Here is a 21413-nt window from a genome sequence, read left to right on the forward strand (position 1 = left end):
CCCTCGCCTTGAGGGGCACCCTTGCTCAAGCAACGCAGCCCTTTCCCCAGCAGGCTCAGCCCTGAGAAAAGCAGGCCGTTCTCTTGGCCACCTAGATTCGCTCCATTGCCACAGCACCCTTACAAGCCTGTCTTGCTTGCTCCTGAAAGGGATGGGCCACCCAGTCAATTTCAGGTTCTCATTTTCCCAGCCTCGATTTAGCCACATTTCCACATCGGTTTGTGATTCATTTTTGTCTAAAAGTCCTCCTGAGAGCTGGCTAGCGTCCTGGTGTTAACTTCTCCTAGTATTTGTGTTTTCACAAGCCATTTCCCCATATGCAATGCATTTTCGTCGCTTGTTTCAATGAACATATGCACTCCGAAGCACACCTTCTTGTTCAAGAACCCCAGATTTGTATTTAAAGAAAAAATTACAAAATGGTGCCAAGTCCCACCAACATCCCACTTACTGCAAATTTTCAAATGCAATCTCTGGGAGTTCCTTCAGGCAAAACCATCTGAGGAAGCACCAAAATTTGCAAACCTGGCAAACTCTCTCAAGGGGGTTTGGCACGTCCTTGATTTGGTTGTCAGGAATGTGGCAGACGAGTCTGTTTTAGCCGTGTTTATTTTTTTTTAAGTGTTTAATAGGTATCTTGCCTCTTAAAATGGCTGTTTCACAAGCATTCGCCCTCCCCGTTCCCAACAGGCATTGGGCAGCAGATCAGATTAGAAATCTTAATTGTAATAAAGAGGAAAGCAAATTGTAAATACAGCAGCCTTGTCATTCCAAGCAAGCCAGGAGCCATCTGTCTGAATGGCGAAGAGGGGAAGAGCCATTCCTCTGCCTTGATCCGGCCACATTCCACAGCCCAGCACCCCCTCCCAGCTTGCTATTTAAATAGCGATTAATCCTCGCCTTGACATGAGCAGCTGGGAGGCTGCTTCGCTCTCCCTGTTCCTCCTGTGATCCTCTAACCCTTTGGCCCACTCCACCCCTGCCCCAGACAGGTGCATCAAAATGTCCAGGTGAGGGGAGGAAAGTTAAGACACCCAGGGCCAATGCTGGGTCTGGGCAGCTGAGCCCCAGGCCAGAGAGGCTCGGAGGAGCGGTTTGCACCCAGAGGTCAGCGTCTGAGTCGCTCGCGAGCCCTGGGGCTGCCATCAGATAACTCTCTCGGAGGCGTACGCCTCCTGACAAGGGAACAATTAGAAGGGGGCAGCTGAGGCAGGGGGACAAAGGCGCCACGGAATTTGACTCGGAATTTGGCTTCCGATGAAAACACCCCTTGCCTGTGCTCTCGCTCTCCTTCCTTCCAAAGGCCACAGAGTCACTTCTGAGAACAAAACAAGGCTTCAGGTTCTTGCCTGACTGGCCACACCATCAAAAGATTTGAAGGAGAAAACGGGGAAAGTTGTTTGCTTGTTTGCAAATTTCAGGTGGTCTGTGTTGGTGATGCAACAGAGGCTTGCGCTGCTCTGCGCCTCCACCGAATCCTACCCTAGGCGCTCCACTGGGGCACCCAAGATGGGGCAAATTCACACGTGTGTGTGTGTGTGTGTGTGTGTGTGTGTGTGTAGAACTGGGACAAATGGCACCTGCTCAATTCCCCCTCCGAATAAGGCCATCTGAACACAGCGCTCCGCCATGAACCACAGCCACCGGGTTTCAGCCAGACTTTTGCAAAACTCCACCTCTCTGCTTCTGCACGAAACGAAAGGGGACCGTTTTCTCCTCTTTGCACATAACTGAGGTGTCTTTATAAAACTGTACTTGATGAAAAGTACAGATAAAAGAAAGGACTTCTTTATGCAGTGTATAATTAAACTATGGAACTCGCTCTTCCAGGAGAAAGTGATGGCCACCAACGGATGCCTTTGAAAGAGGGTGAGGCAAGTTCATGCCAAAGGGGTGACATTCTGGATATTGCCAGCATACTATTCACAAACACCAACCACGTGTGCAGAAGACCTGCTAACAGGGAGTTGGGAGGAAGGAATTATGGGATGGTGGCAATTATGCCACCAAAATCAAGATTAGCATCAGGAGAGGCCTGGGTAAAGAAGAGATCGTGCAAAACAGTGCACCAGGGCTTGTGAACCAACAGCAGGTTTGGGAAGCTGGTTTCTTGGTTGTTCCAAAACTGCCAACAGACTCTCCTCTCTGATTACAGTCAAATAACACCAAATATTCCGTGAAACAAAGATGCTCAGTTAGGAGTACCAAAAATTCTAAGCAGATATATGGCAGGGGTGTAGCATGGGGGGGGGGCTGCTGGGATGATGGCCCCTGGAACATTTTTCTGGGGGCGCTGTGCACGCCGCCGTGCCACCCCGAACTGCTTTGCGAGTCTTGCAAAGCAGCTCAGGGCTGGCATCAGGCTGGTGATGTTGATGGCACATGCTGGGCTGGCATGGCAAGTTCCATTCAACCTCTGCGTCCTGCCGCCCCAGCACCCACCCACCTGGGCACCAGCAAACCACGCTATGCCACTGATCTACAGCCTCATCCAGGCTTCTTCTTGTCCTGCTACTTTCCCCTGGGAAAACCCACTGAATCTTTACCACTGAATTGGAACTAATCTCAATGGGGTTTTCCGTGGATTGAGGTTTGCTCCGATCCAGTGCTAAAGAGCAGCTTTTCCAGGGGAAAGTTATGGGGCAAGCAGAAAACAGCTCGGACCCATGCTCTCTAGGCACAAGACAAGCGGAAGTATGAACAAGCCCATAAATATGTGGAGGTTTTGTTCTTGTTTTTATTGTGTCTTTTTCGCTTTTATATTGTATTTCACATTGTGAACCGCCCTGAGATCTACGGATAACTGGCAGAATGCAAATTCAATAAATAATAATAATGACAGTTGCTGATCCAGAGATTTGAAGTTTCCTTTGGCTATGTTTCATAAAGCTGCAGCAAGCTAGATTCCTTCACCCACCCCTGCCTGACTGCAGATATCTCCAGGAAGGTTCACCGCCCATCGCAGAAGGATTAAAGGCCAAAACATATTGCAGGGGTGTTTGTGTGTGGTTTTAGCATAGCTCGCTCCATTCATCTGCTGCCTGTAGATTTATCGCATGATGACAATTGCACACAGTTTGATAAATGAAGAGAGATATTGTTTGCTTGCACTCCAGAGCTAAGTACAGCAATATCCACCCTATTAGGAAGCAATCTGGTAACCTTAGAAGAATTCTCTCACTGAAGCAGCAAGAAGAGATATCCATCTGTCTCTTGTACAAACACAGGCAGCGGCGGCAGAAGGAATGAACTTTGCCTGTCCAAGGTATTCAGTAATGTTGAGGGACCTGCGAGCTCCATTCAGCTAAAATGCTGGATGTAGCAAAATGCCCAGGGAAGGGCCAATCAGAATATTCACGTGATACATACCATACTTTTTGCTCTATAAGACTCACTTTTTCCCTCCTAAAAAGTAAGGGGAAATGTGTGTGCATCTTATGGAGCGAATGCAGGCTGCGCAGCTATCCCAGAAGCCAGAACAGCAAGAGGGATCGCTGCTTTCACTGCACAGAGATCCCTCTTGCTGTTCTGGCTTCTGAGATTCAGAATATTTTTTTTCTTGTTTACCTCCTCCAAAAACTAGGTGCGTCTTGTGGTCTCGTGCATCTTATAGAGCGAAAAATATGGTCCTGGGACTGTTTCACTTCAGACTGGGGGTAGGGGTTGCACGTCTGAATGTGTGCCTTCATTTTAAAAGCATGGCATTCCCGCATGCAGAAAGCTAGCACAGCAGAAGGAGAAATGTTTTATCTTAGTGCTTTATACTAGTCTTCTACATTTAAAAAGTTGTAGGTGAACATTAGCAAAAATACAACCACCTCCACCTGCAGTCTGGGGTAGTAAAACCTCGACCAAGGTACTTCAGGTTGTATCAACAACTGAAGCTTTGCAACTGGCCCATCCAGGTCAGTATTGAAGGAGCGTTTCCACCTCCATCGTTCTGCCCGGAGACTGAGGTCCAGCTCCGAGGGCCTTCTGGCGGTTCCCTCACTGCGAGAAGCAAAGTTACAGGGAACCAGGCAGAGGGCCTTCTCGGTGGTGGCACCTGCCCTGTGGAACGCCCTCCCACCAGATGTCAAAGAGAAAAACAAGTACCAAACTTTTAGAAGACATCTGAAGGCAGCCCTGTTTAGGGAAGCTTTTAATGTTTAATAGGTTATTGTATTTTAGTGTTTTGTTGGAAGCCGCCAAGAATGGCTGGGGGGGCCGAGGCAGATGGGCGGGGTATAAATAATAAATTATTATTATTATTATTATTATTATTATTATTATTATTATTATTATTATTACTGACTGCTCTGGCTGGCAGCAGCTCTCTAGAGTTTCAGCCTCAGGGGTTTCTCCCAGTCGAACCTGGCAGTGCCAGAGACTGAAACTGGGCTTTCTTCTCTCGCACACACACCTCCAGAAACTGAAAGCTCAGCACAGCCCTTTGCCAAGTAAATCCTGGATTTGCACAGATACCTGTCTCAATACCATTGATGCACGGAGCTACAAAGGAAGGGGGGCGGTCAAGGATGAGCAGACGATTCCCCGTTCCATTTTGTGAGTGTTCAATGGGTTGGGCTGCTCTCCTTAACTCTCTGTCCCATCAGACTTTGAAGAATTTCTGAAATTTATTGTGAAACGGACACATCTGCAATTTGCCAGCTTCCGTGCCTCGTTTTGCCACACAGTTTGCGATGCACACAAGCAGGTGAGCACACGGGATTGCAATACCAGACAGCAATAATCCCTCGAAGCACCCTGGGGGATGTGTACACAGATTAAATCACAGATCAGGAATTGATTCCAGTGCATTTGTATTGCTGCATCACGATTCCTCTGATATAAGTAAGATCCCACCTCAGACAAAGGCTACATCGAATCCCAAATTTAACTGTTCTATACAGTGCTTTTCTCTTAAAAAAAAGTTTAGGGGTACTCTCATTTTGACTCAAGAAAATCACTATTTTATAGTTCAAAACAGGAAAAATAAATAAAGTAAATGGACAAAAGTACAAAGATTCACAAAATGTTTAGGGGTATGCGTCCCCCTGTGTCCCCCCCGAAAAATAGCACTGGTTATATATCTCTATTCCAACGAGAAATGCAAAAGACCACTCAGATTCCCTTCAGTAACAGTTAATTACTTCTGTACACATGCAAATCTGTATCACAGCTTTGATTAGTCCAATTTATTTCCTCGATACTTCATTTAATCCGCTGTTGTAAATTGCATCCCACATAGCTGTGATGTTTAATTAAAAACGGTGCTGCAATCAATGTGCATTGGCAGCTTGGCAAAGGGGAGGAGGCATATCGGTCTGATAAATAATAAATAAATAAAATGTGCAAGCGAAACGAAAACCGCAGCAAACCCCGTATACGTACAGAGGTCCAAACAAACAGCCAAGTGGAAAAACGACGGCTTCGCAAAATTGCTGGTACAAGATTAGGTGGGGGGAATGGGAGGCAGAACTGTCAGAGCACCACAGAAACTCGAGGTTTTAAACCTGTGTAAAATGGATAAGGCAGCCCTTGCCAATTTGGTGCCCTCCAGATATTTTTAAACAGCCGCAGCCAGCACAACCGCATGGTGTTTTGGGTGATTGGAGCTGTGTTCCTACAGTTTCAGAGGGCACCGGCATGGCAAAGGGTGGAATAAGCTGGCTAACAGAATGGATACCCATGTTTCAATGGCTGAAATTCACTGGTAAAGGTCTGAAAGACTTTACTATTTTAGGGAAAGTGGCATGGCAAAGAGAAGAGAGAGAAAAGGGGCACAGAGATCACACAGACAAGTGCATATTCCAGATCCACCACAGCTGAGCACTAACAAATCCTCACACTGCAATTCAAAACTGGGCACAGTTGATTATTTGTTTTGTTTTATTTTAAAAAACGGGACTAGCGTATAAGTTTGTTAGGGAAAGGCAGAATGTGTGCAGCGTGGCAAAGAGAAGTTTAACCAAGAAGCATGGGTAGGTAAGTTTTCAAACATTTAAGAAGTGGAAGCAGAGGAGAGAGAGAGAGAGTAACTCCTAATCGTAACTACATAAGCCAGGAGAAGCAGCTGCTATTTAAGACTGTGCACAATGTACATTATATGAGCTGCCTGTGCCTTCCTTGCCAGGATCAAGCTTAGACAAACTAGTTCTGCCTGTATGCAGCAGAATATGGCTGTGCACAGCACTGATTGGCTGGCACCCGAGTTGTCACGAACTCCTTCCCATTTCTCCCTCCCTCTAGAGCACTTTTGCAAGTTCCCTAAGTTGGCAATCAAGCAAAACGCGGAGATATAAAGTAGTCATCCTGCCTGAAATGTGGAAGGGAGAGCGAGGCTGATAGCTGAATTACCCTTTGAATTGTGGAGAAGTCTGTCCAGTGCATTGGGAACTGGTTGGGGGGGGGGAGTTGCAGCAAACCGCCTTTTTCATGCACCAAATCAATGCCCAGCCTTGCCTGAACGAGAAGAAGGAAGTCAACTTGTGATGGCTCCCATCATCACAGACCAACAGAGTCCAACAGGATGCTGGCTTAGGGGGACAATTCAGAGAACCATCTGAATGCCTGGCTGCCATCGGAGGGATGCCAAGCTGACTTCCTCCTGGTTCAGCCAACACTGATTTAGTGTGTGTTAAATGTCATTTCCCAGATGCTATCCGCTCGCTGCTTTGTCAAATGTCTGCTATCTAAAGCAGGAAAATCATGCAGGCAGTTAACTGTCATTTGCAAGAGAAAAACCCTAAGTCACAAATGATCTCTCTCACACATCCTTCTGATGCAACTAACATTTCTGACCTTTCAAACATGCGGTTGGTACTCAGTACACCAATACACATCAGTGGTTGTCCTAGGAGAAGGCTGCAGGCTTCAAATTGACAGTTTGGGTATTTGGTCAAAAGAGTTTTGGTCCGTTGACCCATCAAATATTGGTTAATACTGGTCAATGCTGATGTGGAATTTTGAAATCACCCTTTTCATTAGAACAGTGTGTGGGAGGAGCCGAATCATCCACAGGTACGATGCTTTTGCTAATTACAAAAACAAATCAGTTACGTAAAATGGTGAAAGTTATTTTCTTTTTAACAGTATATGTATGTAACTGATTCTAACTTTAGGTTTGATTTCTGTTGCATGGTTCACAGAAGAGTTCTCTGACTTCTACCCTGGAATAACAAGGTCAGTTTACCTTTCTGTGTGTGCTTTAAAAAAAAATAAACAAATAAAACAAATAAAAAGCAAAATGTGGCCACAACTATTAAAAAACACAGAGGCAGTTTTTAAAAGGAGGACAAAGCAGGCCAGTTCTTCAGATGTTATGAAATACCTGGCTCAACTAAATAGTGTGCCAACTTCATCACATGCAAACTTACTTGGAAGTAAGCCCCATTGAACTGAGTGGGATTGACTACAAAGTAAACTTGCTTAGGAATGCGATGTTACTCAGATGCAAGTTTAATACAAGAAGGTAGAGGCTCAGGTTGCACATGGAGACAGAATTTAGCTGCAATTTTCTGCACCCCATTGAGCTCAAGGCACGGTTCTTCTGGGATGTTAAGACTTCGTAGACACCTTACAGTATTTCCTCCCCTCCTTAAAACCTCAAGGCTACTGCTGTTTTAACCACCTCCTTCCCAATATCCCCCACAATATTCTGACATTCCAGTGCTTTATTACTTTCTGTTTTTAAGGCTGGCTGCCCATTCCTGAAATTGGGGAGGTGGGAAGTTAGAAGTGCCAATCAATGCCAATCTCTCTGCTTTCACCCTTTGGCAACAGGAATATATGGAATATTTCTGGTCAAGTCATTCATGTCCAATCTGAGTATGGGGGATAAGGTGAAGGATAAGATATTTACTTATTTTTAAAAAATTGGGCACAGAAGGCAACAACGGTGTTGCCGGGGTCTTTAAAAGCCTTCTCTGAAAAACTCCAGACAGGTTTTCCAAAATGATCTAAGCCTCTGCCCGACACTGTCTGAGACATGAATTACCTACTCTTAACCCAACCCAGGTTCTGCAACATAAGATCAATTGAACTTTTTCCCCCTTCCTCGCAGGAGACCCTGTCAGCAGCATCAGAGCACCATCCAAATAAACAGTGCCCCAGGGCAAAATACTTGCCATTTTTTTGGTCTCCTACCACCTGCCTCTGGTTCACAATAATAAAAAGGTACAATTTGTTTCAGGCCAGGATGATCAGAGGACAGAACACACACACACACACACACACACACACACTCCCCAGTGGGGAATCATCAAGGACAAACGACTTGAGCCGAAAATCGGTGGGGTTTTCCCTCTCGCACTTTACTCCTTTTTCAGTTGTAACAGGAAACATTAATTTATTTTTAAAGCAAAACAGCTAGCCCATGATAGCAGGCCAGTGCAAAACAAGACGAGCTCTTGCCCCACACGGCAAAATGATATATATATTTTTAATATGAGGACTCTGCATCGGTGTACGGCAAGGAAATATTTAGGGAAGATGTCAAACTTCGCTTTTCAAATCCAGGAGCTCGATGTTCCCTGAGTTTTTGGAAGTGCAGGCATTGTAGCATGACAGCGAAAGAGTATGGATTCCCCCCCTTTGCCCTGCAATGATCCCACTCTTTTATGATATATTTAACAAACTTATTTGGCTCTCTTTCCCTGCAAATAAAGGGACATACACCAGGCCTGACTGACTGTGCCGTGTGTGTGTGGACTCGTTTTCCCTGTTACACAAGTCCTTTTCACCCCAAAGTGCAAGTCAGCTCTCCCCACATAGCGGTGATCTCTGCGATCTTAAAAATAACTGTTTATAAAACTGTTTCTAGGATGTGTGTATGTTATCCCAACCAAAGTTTGTTGCAAGCATTCATTCCCATTGCACAGAGCAGGACTCAAAACACAAATAATTTCATTTTAATGCGGACCCGTTCACAAGCAACTGGTATGTCAGGATTCAAAAATTCCAAGATCCCTTTATGTTTGGAGCTTACAAACAACCAAACACACACAAAGACACAAATTAGAAAAGAAAGTGCAACCCCTTTAAAAAAATAATCTGTCCAGTTTATCAATATGATTGTTTATCAAATGTAATTAAATATATATTTTGCAAATATATATTTTGTGAAGTACAGCATGTTTATCCTTTTACAGATCAGAAAACGTGTCCAAAACCTTACAAGAAATTCACGACAGAGATGTGCAGTCCTAGCTTCAGAAACACACAGTCCTCAAATTACCTGCCATTTCTACATTTCCAGGTATAAATAAACATGGGGGGGGGGGGGGTGTCAGGATCCTGCCTACAACATGTAGGCTCCATGGAGATTACAGCAATGTCAGCAGATGGGATTCTGCTTCCCCACCCTCCCATTTTTAATTTTATTTGAATTTCTGCCCAGATGAGTAACTGGGCAGAGTTTAAGAAATCCTTCTTATCATCATCAATTATCAGTGCAAAAGGATAATGAGGTATAAACGATGGGAGGGCAGGAGAAGAGCTTTCTGAACCTAAAGCAACGCCTGGCACACAAATATGTATGTTTGGATACAGAAAAGCAACTGTCTGCCCAAATCAGCCCTGGCAAAGATGCCGCAATCTCACCGAAGCTTCAACGAGCTTGGGTGGCAATCTCCGAGACAAGAGCAAAATTGCCTTCGGATGACCGAAGGCAACTCTTTTTTTTTTTATAAAGAGAAGGGAGAGCTGTATCGGAAGATCAGAGCTGGGGGAAAGTTGGAAAGGGTTCGCGGGAAGGACGCACAAGGAAAGCGCCGGTGCCAGGGGTTTATTCGCCATTCTCCTTTCATTCCATCTTTTGTCGACTGGAACGGTTATCAGCAGAAATCTCCCATTTTATTGCAATGGGCAAAAACACATCATCACTCAGGGCTGACAGGAGGACGGCCTGCGTCACCCGCAGAGGAAAGGGGAGCAGATGATGTGACCTCGGGTGAAGCCTGGCTGGAGGGCGACAGGATGGGAAGACTTGAGCCCAGGACAAGCATAGGGGCACACATCTCAGGAACAACACATCTCTCCAGATATTTATAGCTGCCAGGAGACTGTGTGTTTGTGCGTGTCATCTCACCAAGCCCAGAGGAAGAGCCGATGCATTAGCAGACCTCAGTTCCAACCCTTGCCATCTGGAACTAAAGGAACCCAAGAAGCTGCCCTATCCTATGATTCATTGGGCTAAAGATTTTGGATATAATATACAACTGAGTGACTGGGTGAAATTATGGAAAGAAGGTTTAAAGTTTACTGCATGTAATGCATTAAAAGAAAGTGTGATGAAAATGATGTATAGATGGCATATTACTCCTGTTAAGCTAGTGAAAATGTATAAAACTAGCAATAAATGTTGGAAATGTAAAGAAAAAGTGGGAACATTCTATCATATGTGGTGGGAATGTAAAAAGGTGAAATGTTTTTGGGAGATGATATATAATGAATTGAAAAAAAATGTTGAAATATACATTTACAAAGAAACCAGAAGCATTTCTATTGGTAATGGTGGGAAGTGATATGCAGTAACAGCAGCTAGAATACTATTAGCCCAGAAATGGAAGCAAGAAGAATTGCCAACGATTGAAGAATGGAGGATGAAGTTGATGGACTATGCAGAATTAGACAAATTAACAGGAAGGATCCGAAACCGGCGGGACCAGAAAGTTACTGAAGACTGGAGTAAATTTACGAACTATATGAAAAGTATTGGTGATGATCAGACGACATTTGCAGGTTTGCAAGACGTTCTGTGAGGAGTATTGTTGGAAATATTGTAAAAATGGAAAGGGGGAGATGATAAGTTAAGAGAGGTAAAGACAATATAAAATTAAGTAATGCATAAAAAGAGGTTAAGACGGAAGATCATCGGAGGTGCTGATGGAAGTCCAAAAAATGTGTATTTGTAATAATTTGTGTGGTACATTTCATAATTTGCATGTTAAAATTAATAAAAATGTATTTAAAAAAAGAAAAGAAGCTGCCCTATCCTATCTCAGACCATTGGTGCATCTAGCTCAATATGGCCTACACTGGCTGCCAGCAACGGCTCACCACAATTTCAGGCAGGAGCCTCTCCCAGTCCAACCCAGAGATTCCAGTGGGGATTGAGCCTGGGAGCTTCAGATTCTCTGCCTGTGGCCCATCCCCAAAGGAAACCAAAGATTTCTGCCAGAGTGCCCAGAAAGCAGAGTAGCAGTTGATGCTCAGAGCAGGTGGATCAGAACCTCCACTGTCCTGGATCAAGTCCCGTATTTTTTGCTCCATAAGATGCACTTTTTTCATCCTAAAAAGTAAGGGGAAATGTCTGTGCGTCTTATGGAGCAAATGCATGGTCCCTGGGGCCGAATTGCCCAGGGGCAAAAAGCAGATCATGCTTTTTTTTTGAAAGAGGGAAGTGGGTGTTGAAACAAAGCCGCTGATCATTTGCCGATCAGGGAGAGAGATAAGGGAGCTAGAGATAAAGGAGGCTGCCTGGGAGGGGAGAGGTAAAGACAGCAAACTTGCAAATGGGGGGAACAGGAAGACTAAAGCAATAAGGAGAGAATTTAGAAGAAAAGGAGGAGCAAAAAGCTGCTCCAGCTAAGGAAAAGACACTAAGGCAAACAAGAGGGAAGGGGGTGTTGAAAGGAAGCAGCTGATTGGTGGGATTGGAAGAGAGGTAAGGGACGCTAGCGATAAAGGAGGCTGCCTGGGAGGGGGGAGGTAAAAGCCCATGGATCCTCAGGATTTTTACATTGGGTCACCCCAAATTCACCATCAGATCACATGTCTGTGGCCACAGCATGAATCACAGAAATCATACATCCACTGTTTCGTTCAGAATATTGTTTTTCTTGTTTTCCTCCTCTAAAAACTAGGTGTGTCTTATGGAGCGAAGAATACGGTATTTAGGGCTACACCAACTCATTGCCATTGTCTCCTTCAAAATGGCACAGGGCAAGTGGCCAAATGGGTCACTTCTTAGCTCAGGACATCTACCTCGCTAGCCCCAGACGCATCACTGCGGGAGAGTCCTTTAAAACAAATCATCGCGGCTGGTTGTTTTGTCTGCCCAGCTCCCGGAGATGGTTTCCTGGGTTCCAAAATTCTCTCGCCTCCATCGGCAGCTTGAACGTCAATGTGCTGTCATTTAACTGCCAGGGAGCCCTCCAGAAGCAGATAGGGTTTCATGCAGAGATGCTACAGATCTGCTGACAGGGCGAGATGTCAACTTGCAAAGGACAGCCACACATTCCTCACGGAAAAGTCCATCTCTTTCAAAGAAGAAGTTGCCAAGGGAGGCAAAACCTCCTTAATTCCCATCAACTCCTCTTCCGCATTCACACAACCAATTCAAAAACGTCAGAATCCTCACCCTCTTGCCTTTTCCATTGCAATGGTTCTCAGAACTGTTTCCATTCTGTTTTTAGGTATGCATGAAAAATATGAAGGGTCTGCAATGCACCAGAACGCACGGCACAATTTAAACTGCTAGTGCCTTGCATTTCCTAAATGCACAACTCCAAAACATGAGTCTCTTTCATCATTCCTGGCCATAGTGGTGCAGAGGGAATCATCTGTGTCCAGTTCTGGGCACCACAGTTCAAGAAGGACACTGACAAACTGGAACGTGTCCAGAGGAGGGCAACCAAAATGGTCAAAGGCCTGGAAACGATGCCTTATGAGGAACGGCTAAGGGAGCTGGGCATGTTTAGCCTGGAGAAGCGGAGGTTGAGGGGTGATATGATAGCCCTGTTCAAATATATAAAAGGATGTCACATAGAGGAGGGAGAAAGGTTGTTTTCTGCTGCTCCAGAGAAGCGGACACGGAGCAATGGATCCCAACTACAGGAAAGAAGATTCCACCTAAACATTAGGAAGAACTTCCTGACAGTAAGAGCTGTTCGACAGTGGAATTTGCTGCCAAGGAGTGTGGTGGAGTCTCCTTCTTTGGAGGTCTTTAAGCAGAGGCTTGACAACCATATGTCAGGAGTGCTCTGATGGTGTTTCCTGCTTGGCAGGGGGTTGGACTCCATGGCCCTTGTGGTCTATTCCAACTCTAGGATTCTATGATTCTATCTCCTGAGCTCTTAAGCACTGCTACATTATTATTATTTATTAAATTTGTATCCTGCCCTTCACCTGTAGTTCGCAACATAAAAATACAAATTGAGAACACAAAATAAATGATAAAACAAGAACAAAAAACAACCCAATAAAGCACCCAACCCAAACACAGACTTTTTAGCTCCCGTGAAGGCTCTGGGAGCTACCTGTGGGTTTTTCACATATACACACATGCGCCCATGCCCCACATACTTCCCACACAAATTCCTTACTCCCATCTCTTTTCAGCACCAACTATGGTGTGGCGCTGCACATTGCCAGTTAGTGAATGAGTCTGAAACCAGGGTTCGAAGCTGGTTGGCAAGCCCTGGTTAAAAATTAACCACATTTAGCATTATCCCGGTGCAGACTGTTATGTATTCAGCGGTCTGTGTTTGCCTGAGCTTGAGTCTGGACCATAGCTGTCAACTTTCCCCTTTTCTTGCGAGGAATCCTATTCGGAATAAGGGAATTTCCCTTAAAACCCGGGAAACGTTGACAGCTGTGGTCTGGACTAAGGATTCTGAGCTCCTGTGTTCTGATTCGATACATGATGTCCAATCACAGAACATTTCAGGATTTGGGCCTCTGCCATTGGCTCTTCCAACTCTGAGTCGTGATTCGCAGCTTGGAAGTTTAGACAGCCAATCACGTTGGGAGTAGGAGTGGCCCAGGCTTCCAGGAGTGTATATAAGCAGTTGCTTTGCCCCTGTTTCCCAGTTATGTAGTTCAATGAAGGTTTTGCTATTATTGCTGTGTCTTGCCTCATGGGAATCCACCTACACTTCACAGACACAACAGTATACCATGGCTAAGTGGAGGAAGGAGAGGGAGGGAACCCACACCAGATAGTTAAGGGATCAGGAAATGACAGGTGCACACTAGACCAAGAGACCAGCTCCCTCCTAGATGCTTCACTTGAGATTCCTGCATTGCACAGGCGGTTGGACTAGAGGACCCTCAGAGTTTCCTCCAACTCTACAATTCTACGATCCTGTGACCCGAGAGCATTCAAGCAGAAGGGGGAGAGAAACATGAATGGAGGATATATCTTTATTGGAAGTCAGGGATGCAGCAGACGAAGCTAGGCCAGCAAAGCACAACTCTGAAAGCTGCATCTCAACGACACTGCAAGGGGATCTGCTGCAAATCCTTGTGGATTGTCTGCTACTGGAGAATGTTCTGGGGTCAGCCCTGAGAGACAGAGTGAAAAGGTATTTAGGATGTGCAAAAAAAAAAAAAGAGAGAGAGAATTTTTTATTATTTAGCCTTATCAGTCAGAACAGAAGAGCTGGTCCAGTCTCCTGTTCCCACAGGGGCCAACCAGATGCCCCACTGGGAAACCCACAAGCAATATTGAAGCTCTCTCCCCTTGTACGATTTCTAGCAGCTGGGATTCAGAGGGCATTATTGCACCCACTTGCAAAGGCAGAGCAAAGCCTTGATGGCCAGCAGACATCAATAGCCTTCTCTCCCTCCATGAATCTGTCCAATCCTCTTTTAAAGCCATCCAAGATGGTGGCCATCACTGATTCCAGTGGGAGGGAGTTCCACGGGTTAACAAGGCACTGCATAAATAAATCTGTCCCGAATCTTTCAGCATTCAGCTTTTTTGGATATCCATGAATTCTCGTGTTTTGAGAGAGGAAGAAAAACTTTCCTCTACCTATCTCCTCCTTTATAGGCTTCTATCTTTTTGCCTTTTACTCTCCTTTTCTCTAAATTAAAAAGTTCCAAACACTGCAACCTTTCTTCCTAAGTTGCTCCACGCCCACGATCATTTTGGTGGTCCTTTTGTGAACCTTTTCCAACTCTGCAGTCTTCTTTTTGACATGAGGCAACCAGAACTGTACACGACATTCAAAATGTGGTCGCACCATAGACTTGTAGAACGGGGTTCTGTTGTCTGCAGCAGCTTGATTCCTTTCCTAGTGATCCCTAGCACAGAATCCGGCCTTTCCCACAGTGCCTCACCCAGGATCTCTAAGGGCTTTAGGGGCCTCCCTGGAAGTTCTCCAGATGTTCTGCAGCTCAACACCCACCAACAGTGGCTGGTGAGAGTTAGCCTCCCAAACATCTGGAGGGGGCAGGTTGGGGGAAACTGCTCTGATGATTCATCCCAAAAACTATTGCTACACCTTTGCCTTGCAACCTGCCATACACTATCCTGATTTGCAATTTGAACTGAGAGCCAAGGCGAATGGGGCAGCTGGGCTGGCCTTGCCGAACCTGCATTCGTGACTCAGTAGATTAAAAAAAAACACCACCACCCTCCACCCGGAAGTGCCCCGAACCTATTGTTTTGTGAGGTTCCCATGAAGCGCTCGTCCCTTTTCTGAAGCCAGCCCCATAATCCCTGCCGTCGATCACTTGCTTAGTGCTCAAAGGCGCATTAATATCGATGTACACAAGCCCAGGGCGTCACAACAAGGTGTGAACATTTCTCAGAAATCCCTTTGTGGCAAGGGAGACACAACTAGGGGAGACCTGAAGCAAAAGCAGGAAGGGTTTTTTTTGGAGTGGGGGGGTGGAAGTGTGTAAAAAGAGGGAGAGGAACATATATTTTTTTCATCAGTGAGACAAAACCCACCCATGTAATTAATTGAAGCAGAAGCTGCAGGTAGCCTTCAGAAGAGGGTGGGGTTGGAGATCCTTGGGGATTTTGAAGACAGGTAATTTTAAAGACACAGGATCTGGAGCCCAATTCCAACATAAGTAACAACAGTCTAGTTTGGTGAAGATTCCTCTAAAGCAGAGGTAGGCAATCTAAAGCCCAGGGGCCGGATGCAGCCCAATCGCCTTCTCAATCCAGCCCACGGACGGTCCGGGAATCAGTGTGTTTTTCCATTGGTAGAATGTGTGCTTGTATTTAAAATGCATCTCTGGGTTATTCGTGGGGCATAGGAATTTGTTCATTCCCCCCCCCCCCCAAATATAGTCTGGCCCACCACATGGTCTGAGGGACGGTGGACCAGCCCATGGCTGAAAAAGGTTGCTGACTTTTTTCAATTGCAATTGTCAGATTCTCCCATCCCAATGCTTGTTTTCGAGCTGCACTGATGCAGTTGAGCAACTGATGCCATCTGCAGAACATGATGCAGTTCTACCTTTGGCATATGACGGTGTGCAGAATGCAAAGTACAAAATGCAATGCAACGCCCAGATCCACAACAGGTCCTGCGGTGTGTGCTTGACCAGTAAAGACTGCTTCTGCCAGATTTTGACTGCCTGGTGAGAATCAGCCTCCATCCACACAGCTTAACCAACATGGCAACCCTCTTTGAAAAGGAGCTGGGACTATTGCACTTGCGACTAGGAAGGATTCTGTGTGCAATGCTTCTCCGAAGGCAGCACAAAGGCACAAAGTCCAGATGAGCCAAAGACAAGCGGAACAGAGTTCAAATTGTGCTTCAGTGGCAACTGGCTTCCTTCCCCCCCACCCCCCAAAAAATCAGCTAAGCAACTAAAAAATGCTATGGAATGGGCGAGAGATTCCAGAGCAAAAATTAAACCACAGGGCAGTTAATTCAGCTCCAGATCATAAAAGGAAACAGTACCCAGTTTAAGGTCAGAGTGGGTCCTTCCCAGATTCTGAACACTCAACTTCCTTTGTCCCTTTCAAACAGCCGGGCGGAGGGGGGGGGGGGAGGGAGGGGATGAGAGGAGAGAAGGAGGAGGGAAGGAGCATCAGTGTTTGTATAGCCGCAATAATTTCCTTGTCAGCACCTTCATGGTGGTGGAACTCATTCCACTGAATGATTGGTTAAGTCTCTTCCTTTGAAGACAGAACTGCCTTCCCCCTTGGAAAGGGGCCAGGGAACATGGGCTGTGGGGGGTGGAGGGGGGGGGGAGAAGAGGAGGGGAGGGAGGGGTGGAGAGAGCTGTCTGCAACCTGGCTGCAGGTAGAGTTCCTCGCCATACCTCTCTCTCTCCCTCCCAAATATAGCCATTTGAAAGCAGCCCTCGAGTTTAAAGCTAAAATACTTTTGAGTATTGCAATTGCATTGTATGATTGCATTTTAACCACCACTTTTCCCCTCCAGGGAGCTCAACGTGGCACACATGGTACCCCCCCCCCCCCCATTTCATCCACACAACAACCTCATGAGGTAGGTGCAGATGAGAGGCAGTGACAGCGGTCAGGAATGATGGGTGTTGCAGTCCAACAACATCTAGGGACCTGAGTTTGAGAAAGGCCCTGTTCTAACCACTACACCACACTGCCTCTCAAGATGGTCGCCTGAGAATGAACACCATTAAGCCCACAGGAAAGAGTCTGGCTAGGCGATGTATTTTTCCGGGGGAAAGTTAGCTGCACTAGAAAACAATCTGCTTCCGGTTTGCAGGTTAAGGCCAGGTTTGGCCCATGCAGGAACATCGCCCGACCCTCAGCCAAATGTCTTTCTGTGTGTTTTGTCTGTTGTGGAATGAGACCAAGAGGATCCATCTATAGTCTGGACATCGACTTCCCAGATGCCCCCACTCCAGAAAGTCAATGAGTAGGACTTGGAGGCAGAAGGCATTGTGTGTCCCCTGGCACTCGGAGGTCTTCACTGCCCCTGACCATGGAGGTTCTCCTTTAGATCCTTGCACATGGATTATTATTATTATTATTATTATTATTATTATTATTATTATTAAGGTTTATGAGAGAGGATTCTGATAGGTGCCCTGCCTTTCGACCCTAGCACAAACAACTCTTTTGATACGGGGATTTAAGGAGCAGCATTCGCAGGACCGCAACGGTGCACTCCATGCTTGGCTGTCAACGTTTCCCCTTTCTTAAGGGAAATCCCCTTATTCCAAATAGGATTCCTCACAAGAAAAGGGAAAAGTTGACAGCTATGGCTCCATGTTGCGAGCTACCCAAGGCACCGGGGCGTACAAACGTTCTCGGAAACTGCTGTACACAACAGCCCTGGGAAAATGGCGCTGCAGAGGATTGCGTGTCAGGTGTCCCGGGTTCAACAACCTCCTGAAGACACAGGGAGAGGAGGGCGGAGCCTTCCCTTCACACCGTGTGCAGCCTGTAGATCTCTTCCCTCGCTCTCCCCCCTTCCAGCATTTTTAACAAACCTAAGTGCGGGAGGTAGTGGAGGACAGAGGTGCCTGGCGTGCTCTGGTCCATGGGGTCACGAAGAGTCGGACACGACTAAACGACTAAACAACAACAAAGTGGCAGATGTCTTGCCTGTTCCTAACCACGCCAAATGCTCAGCAGGGTGAGGGAGTTCAATGCCTCACGCCCAGTGGCTTTCATGCGCTTCCCCCCCCTTTCCACTTGGCCAACGGCTGCAACTGAGGTCGCCGGCACCCTGCTCTGGGTGAGTCAGGGCCGAGGAGGAGTCGGGTGTCTGTCTGGCACAGGCAAGACCCGCCTGCATCTTGCCTCACTTCTTCCTCTATGACATCAGCAGCCCCTGAGCTCTGGCACATGAATGGAGGCACACTTTTGAGCGTTGGACTCCATGAACTTTGCAGGAGAACATGAGGAGCTCGCTGGATCAGGCCAATGGCCCATCTAGTCCAGCATACTATTCTCACAGGGGCCAAATGCCCCGAGCAACATTGGAATCTCGGTAGACTGCCTCTGGGGCTGGAGGTTCCATCTGAGCATCAGAATATAGCCCTGACGCAAGCCAAAGGCCAACCAGATGGGAAACTTGCAAGCAATGGTTTCCTCAATGGGAAACCTAAAAGCAGGGCTTTTCCAAGAACTGGTATTGGGAAGAGGCAGAGCACAGCCATTGTGTCTTGTAGCCATTCATAGCCTTCTCCTCCATGAGGGGGCTGCTGTGGTCTGAGCTCTTTGGGTGCCACACAGCAGGGGCGGCGTGTTCTATGGGCACCCCCAGCCCAGCTGATCGCTCAGGATTTGGACTTCAGCGGCGAAGGGAGCGTGGCCAAGGAGCACAAGGGAGTGCAAAGGCCTCTCCTCTGCAGAGGTACCTGGGAGGGCTCTGTTCTCCGCAGGCCCTTCATTAGGACTTGCACAACAGTTCTGCCTCCCAGGCTCTCGGGTGGAACTCACTCCCAGGAAACCCCTGGCCGGAGAGGAATGAGTCACAAGGAAGAAGAGGCAGTGGGAGCCAGAAGGGTAGGAGTTGCAAAAACTGAATCATGGAATCAGAAAATTGTTGAGCTGGAAAGGATCCCCTAAGGGTCATCTAGACCAACCCCCAGCAATGACTAAGAAGCCGACACCCATTCTCCCACCTTTCTGTAGGCCTTATGACTTTGTAAAGAGCCACAGCCACTGATCCTCAGTAGGCCAGATGACCAAGCTTTCCTTCAAACCTATTCCTTGACCTCTTATAGTCCCATAAGAGCATAAAAACAGCGTAAGAAGGGGCCCCAGTCACAGTGGCCAACCAGGTGCCCACGGGAAGCCTGCAAGCAGGATCTGGGCCCCAGAGCCCTCTCTCCTCCTGTGGTCTCCAGCAACTGGGTTTCAGAAGTGTTTGCTGCCTTCAGCTGTGGAGGCAGAGCTCAGCCATCCTAGCTAGCTGCCACTGAGAGCTTTGTTCATCTGGGCAGAGCTTCTCTCCACTGTCTCACACCTCCAAAAGTTCTCCAGCTCCCCTCACTCCAGCCCTTCCGCTCCACCCTTCCTGACCCATCTCCTCTTCTTGCTCCTCCAAATCTAAAAGATGGCAAAATCCCTCTCAGGCCCGGTGTAGGTTGCTTCCGAAAGGTGGTCCAGCAATTGGTGACACTCAACAGAGTGCAGAAGCAGAAGACATCTTTGAAAGGAAGTCCTCAGGCCCAAACAAGAGATGGGTTGTGCAACCCTGGCCCCCCGAGTCTGGATATTTTCACAGCCGGGCGGTGGTGGTAATGGGTGGTTGAGGCAGCATTCCTAAAACTTTGTTAAAAATCAGCATTTTCGCTTCGGTTTCTGTCACCCGCTTCGAGGACTCCGGAACAATGTCAACCATTTGGAATTACACGATTTTCACGTCCCACCGGAATTGCAAAGAAAATGGTGCCGGAGCCAAACTGTTGCAAAAAATAGCGCAAAGCGCTGTGATTTCCCCCGCCGTGTAATTTTCTCAAACTGCAAAGCGGCTTCCCTGCCCCCTCTCTTCTTAATTATGGATATGGTGGTTCAGAAGCAGAAATGAACACCGTTTGCTTCGATCCAGCCCCCTCCTCCTCACGCTCCTCTTTCCACACCAGGAGAGTAGCATCAAAAGACCAAAAGTATTTTGCGAGGCCTGCACGGTATCAACACTTAAAAGAAAGAAAGAAAGAAAGAAAGAAAGCAGCCCTGTCCAATTTGATACAGAGCGGAAGCTCCCCCTTTTCAACAAAGGGATGCTGCTAACTCTGCAATGCTTGAAACATTTGAACCCGGTGACTGAAGGGCCATTGGGAAGTGTCAGGAGGACAAGGGGAAGATAGCCTGGAAGATTCAGATGTGATGGAGTTCCCTTCTCTTCTGAAAAGAGGTAACGGACGTGGATCAGACCTGGCCAGTGTGGGAGAGACACAAGAACAATGGGGAGCAAGAAACAGCGACAGATAGATTCACTCCACACAGGCAGCGGAGATGCAGGAGAGAAGCAGAATTATTCCAAAAACACAACACAAGAGGCCATCAACATAGAGCGCCCATGCTGTGCTTGGTTCTTGGGTAAATTTTGCCAAGACCAGTCCAGGATGGAGTTAGATGTACCTCCAGCCCTAGCCCCAGAGAATCAGGGTCAGAAGACGTGTTCTCACGTGGCTACACTGGGTGGTCTTTCCATTTTACAGATGGGCAACTGAGGCGTGGAGCAACGTAACCAGAAAAAAAATCACAGCTGAACAAAGAGGCATCTCTGGAGAGAAAGCAAGGCAGTAGCTGGATGAGGAAGGGGGTAAGCCAGCAGGGGCCCCCTTGCGATAGCCTTCCTACTTAAGCCTCTTCCAAGCTTCTCCAGTCCAGCGGTGCCCAGCGAATGCTCGCCCAACTGTTTGGAGCCGTTTGCACAAAAAGAAATTTGCCAAGACAGACATTTGCTTTCTTGAACCATTTCTCCTTTCCATCGACACACTCTAGGACAACTGCTATCCCGGCTACCGGAGGAAGGGCAGGATATAAATTTAAGAAATAAATTAAATTCACTTCTCAAATGGGCCCACTGATTATTATTATTATTATTAAACTATCTGGGCAAGCTGCAGGGAGATTTCCCTCCTCCGGGAGGCTTTCTCAAATCACAGGGTTCCGCTGCCTCTTTTCAGATGGCGTGTCAACACAGCTGCCCTCTCCTCTGGAATGTAAGCTAATATTGTTGTCAACCTGGAACATAAGGGCTAACTTCCTCCGTGTATAGCTTCCCCCATAAACACAC

General features: G+C 46.9%; 1 protein-coding gene across 6 annotated transcripts in view; it reads right to left on the reverse strand.

Moving 5' to 3' along the window:
- TP63 (tumor protein p63) overlaps positions 1 to 21413 on the reverse strand; it is a 147074-nt gene that overhangs the window by 72522 nt on the left and 53139 nt on the right. The window lies entirely within an intron of this gene.

This window comes from Podarcis muralis, chromosome 6, assembly GCF_964188315.1.
Source record: "Podarcis muralis chromosome 6, rPodMur119.hap1.1, whole genome shotgun sequence".
NCBI classification, from domain to species: Eukaryota; Metazoa; Chordata; class Lepidosauria; order Squamata; family Lacertidae; genus Podarcis; species Podarcis muralis.